The sequence below is a fragment of the Natator depressus genome, chromosome 10 (assembly GCF_965152275.1).
Source record: "Natator depressus isolate rNatDep1 chromosome 10, rNatDep2.hap1, whole genome shotgun sequence".
NCBI classification, from domain to species: domain Eukaryota; kingdom Metazoa; phylum Chordata; order Testudines; family Cheloniidae; genus Natator; species Natator depressus.
This window is the reverse complement of record NC_134243.1, coordinates 3,181,225-3,185,737: the sequence shown is the minus strand read 5'-3', so window position 1 is coordinate 3,185,737 and position 4,513 is coordinate 3,181,225. Positions and strand designations below refer to the sequence as shown.

The window sequence follows — 4,513 nt, the reverse complement described above, 5'->3', positions numbered from 1 at the left end:
ATTGGAGCAGTGGCTCCCACCAAGCAAGTTTAATTTGTCCCGGTCTGTCCAAACGGCCCGGGAAGTGCGGTGTTGTCCTGGCATGTGGTGCGAGGACAGTTCACTAGCCTCACACTGGCCTGTGGGATGATGTGGTGAAGCTGATGCGCTGCCCAGTGTATGATGTCGCAGCCGATGCATGATGTCACAACCCGCTCTGCCACTGCCTGGTGCTGGCACAATCCTCACATCACCAGCCGCGGGGCGAGGCTGTTGCCAAGGCTGCATGATGATGCCACAGTCTTCAAATTGCTACCACTGCATCAACAGGCCACACCCTAGCAGAAGGAAGCTGTTTTGTTAGGATTCTGCAAGGTGCCATGTCAGCATAAGAAGGACTCAGGCATAGGGGCTGGAACTAGGGGTGCTGCCACACCCCCTGGCTTTAAGTAGTAATAAACCCAAATAGATGGTTTCCGCGGTCAGCACCCCCACTGTAAAAATTGTTTCAGCACCCCTGGACACAGAAATGAGTCATCATTCAGGGATGGTGTATCAACACATCTGAAATGCAGGAGGCCCTAACTGTCTCATAGGCTGGATGCAGGAGGCTAAGCCCTGTGAAACTTGGGACTGGCCCACAAATTTCAATCTGAATGGAAAAATTGGACAGAGACTGCATCCAGTGGGATGGAAGTGACGTCTTCTGAGTAGAGACCAAGACTGTCATGTGCTTTAAGGATTAAAGACAGTTATTCTCATTTTCTAAGCACCTTGCCAGCTAATTATAAACAAAATAACATAATAGCAATAAAACAGCAATAAATTGGCAGCCAACGATAACAACAACAAGAATGATCAAAGAGGAGGTACAATCTGGGAAATTAAAAATACTTGTATTTATTGAAGGAAAAAAAAAAGAACAAATGATCCAGTCTGACCAAAAAACCTTGGTCTGAGGCATGCATCTGTTTCATCTCCACACCCCTGGAATACTTATTCAACACCGCACCAGGACATGTTACTTCTTCAGGTCTGAAGAAGAGCACTGTGTAAACTCAAAAGCTTGTTTCTCTCATCAACAGAAGTTGGTCGCATAAAAGATGTTACCTCACAGAACTTGTCTCTCTAGTATCCTGTGACCAACACTGTTACAATAACAGGTCATGTTACTTATAGTTCAGTGGCACTGGAAATTGTACAGAAGCCCTGCAAAATGGTAGGTTAATAATCCAGTCAGTGAACTGGTTGGTAATGATGCTGTGATTTATAACCTAATAATGTTCCTTTACGCCTTCAAAGTCCAGAACTGAGATCTTTTTGGTTGCAATTTATTATTAGTGCAATGGCAAAGCCCAAATCTTTTCCCCAAGTCAACCTCCCTGCTGTTGGAAGCCCTCCCCAATTCCCACTGGTTGTGCACAGATCATGAGAACTAGACAATAAGAGCTGCCATACTGGGTCAGACCAATGGTCCAATTAGCCCAGCATCCTGTCTCTGACAGTGAGTACGGCTTCCAGGAAGTGTACAGAATATGGCAATTATGGAGTGATCCACCCGTGCCTTTCCCTCCAAGTACTGCCTATGTGATTGCCAGAAAACATTCTGAGAGTCCTAGATATGCACTTCCTATGTGATCCACTTCCCGGCTTGCAGAAACCCTCACACATCACACACCTGGTGTAGGCTTCCTCCTTCATCTACCTACCACTCCTGCCAGAAACCCTCCCAGATCCCCCTACACTTGTCTCCCAACTGCTGAAAAGCCTCTCTGATCTATCTCCAAGCCTGTGCTTTCTATTCTACCTACTTCCCCTCAGCCAGAAACTTACCCTGACGCCCTGGATGTGTACTGTCTTTCTGACCCACTTCTCTGCTCCTGGTTTCAATCCCCAGATGGGCAGAGTGGCAGCCAGGAGTACATGTGTGGGGAAGAGTTTCCTGAAAGGGGAATAAGGGTTTCTTGTCATGGGCGGAGGGAAGATCAGCAGTTGGGGTAGATGAGTCAAGGATCTTTTGGGGTAGGGGAAGAGGGAGGGATGAAGAATCCCCCAGTGTAGTTTATCACTAAGGTTTAATGAGAGGGAAGGTAGACAAATATAAGAAGGATGCAGCAGCCAGCCACATATAACAAGAATCAGGAGACAGGGTTATGAGAGGCTGCAAAGATTACAGCTGTTTGTTGTAATCTGATAAGCCTCTAGCACTGGGACTCTCCTAACAACCCCCTTTCAGGTGACTCAGGCTGGTTTTGGAGCCAGGGCACCCTGACCCCTAACTAACTGCTTAATACTGACTCCGTTTGTGTTATTTCTTTTTATGGAACATAATGAGAATGGCTGCTGAGAGGTTAAACCAAGACCAGGCCAGAAAGGGACTGGAGCTGCCCTTGTCCAGCTGACCTAGTCAGTACAGAGAGTTCAGCTCCCAACACATACCTGTGTTTTTTCCTCCTTTGAACTAAGAATCTGAGATAATTAAGTTTTAATTCCAGGCCTTTAAGGAGTCATTGGTCCCCTGGAGAGAAAGCAGAATCCAGGCTAGTGCAGAATGAAGTTTAATGTTGGAGGAAAGCCTTATTTTTTAAAGGAAAAATGCCTCTCTATAGTCTGTTTGTTTATTCCCCAGGCTATACAGGGATTCAGCTGTATTATGCAGAGCTAGCCCATGGGTGCAGCTCTACAAGGGGTAGGGACCACTGGGACAGGAAGGTTAGTTAATAAGACAGGTAGTACCGTGGATTCAAAATGTAGCAATTACAAAACCAAACCACCAGGGAAATGGCTCCAAATTGAGAAACAAAGTGGCCATCAGTTCAGGGAGTATTGTGATCAGGACTTGTGGGGTTGGGGTGATGTTGTTGGAGGTAGTAGCAGGGCCATTCATTCAGACTTGCTTCCACATCTGTGGCCCTGAACAGTAGAAAGAGGATAAAACCAATAGAAAGGGAGGATAAAGCCAAGAAAATCCCCTAAATACCAAAGCTCTATTTAGGATTCTTATTAATGATCCAATGCAGCTCATTGTAATAGGAGTTGTGTGTAAATTAGGGTGGTCGATTAGTCACAGTTAACTCATGCGATTAACTAAAAAAAACCCCCCACAATTAAAAAAATTAATTGCAATTAATCGCCATTTTAATTGCACTGTTAAACAATAGAATACCAATTGAAATTTATTAACTGTTCTTGATGTTTTTCTACATTTTAAAATACTGTATATTGATTTAAATTACAATACAGAATACAAAATGTACAGTGCTCATTTTATATTATTATTTTAATTACAAATATTTGCACTGTAAAAATGATAAAAGAAATAGTATTTTTCAATTCACCTTATACAAGTACCCTAATGCAATCTGTTGTGAAAGTGCAATTTACAAATGTAGATATTTTTGTTACACAACTGCACTCAAAAACATAACAATGTAAAACTTTAGAGCCCACAAGTCCACTGAGTCCTGCTTTTTATTCAGCCAATCGCTAAGACAAACAAGTTTGTTTCCATTTACAGGAGACAATGCTGCCCGCTTCTTATTTACAATGTCACCTGAAAGTGAAAACAGGCATTCGCATGGCACTTTTGTAGTCGGCATTGCAAGGTATTTACATGCCAGTTATGCTAAATATTCATATGCCCCTTCATGCTTCGGCCACCATTCCAGAGGACATGCTTCCATGCTGATGATGCTCATTTAAAAAAACAATGTGTTAATTAAATTAGTGACTGAACTCCTTGAGGGAGAATTGTATGTCTCCTGCTCTGTTTTATCCACTTTCTGCCATATATTTCATGTTATAGCAGTCTCGGGTTATGACCCAGTACATGTTGCTCATTTTAAGAACACTTTCACTGCAGATTTGACAAAACACAAAGAAGATACCAATGGGAGATTTCTAAAGATAGCTACCGCTCTCGAACCAAGGTTTAAGAATCTGAAGTGCCTTCCAAAATCTGAGAGGGATGAAGTGTGGAGCATGCTTTCAAAAGTCTTAAAAGAGCAACACTAAGATGCAGAAACTACAGAACCCAAACCACCAAAAAAGAAAATCAATCTTCTGTAGGTAGCATCTGACTCTGATGATGAAAATGAGTGTATGTCAGTCCGCACTGCTTTGGATTGTTATCAAGCAGAACCCGTCATCAGCATGGAAGCATGTCTCTGGAATGGTGGTTGAAGCATAAAGGGACAGATGAATCTTTAGCACATCTGGCACCTAAATATCTTGCAACGCTGGCTACAACAGTGCCATGCAAATGGCTGTTCTCACTATCAGGTGACATTGTAAACAAGAATTGGGCACCATTATCTCCTGCAAATGTAAACAAACTTGTTTGTCTGAGCGATTGGCTGAACAAGAAGTAGGACTGAGTGGACTTGTAGGCTATAAAGTTTTACATGGTTTTGTTTTTGAATGCAGTTTTTTTTGTATATAATTCTACATTTGTAAGTAAAATTTTCATGATAAAGAGATTGCACTGCAATACTTGTATTAGGTGAATTGAAAAATACTGTTCGTTTTGTTTTTT

The 4,513-nt window shown here is 42.5% G+C and overlaps 1 protein-coding gene across 6 annotated transcripts in view; it reads left to right on the top strand.

The window, feature by feature from the left end:
• Positions 1 to 4,513, top strand: part of GRID2IP (Grid2 interacting protein) — a 105,129-nt gene that overhangs the window by 5,420 nt on the left and 95,196 nt on the right. The window contains exon 1 of one of the 6 annotated variants that reach the window (XM_074964987.1): positions 1,117 to 1,198. The exons of the other annotated variants lie outside the window; for them this stretch is intronic. The gene's annotated coding sequence lies outside the window, so the exon portion shown is untranslated. Of the gene's footprint in view, positions 1 to 1,116; positions 1,199 to 4,513 lie in introns of those variants that run through there. 6 annotated transcript variants of the gene reach the window in all.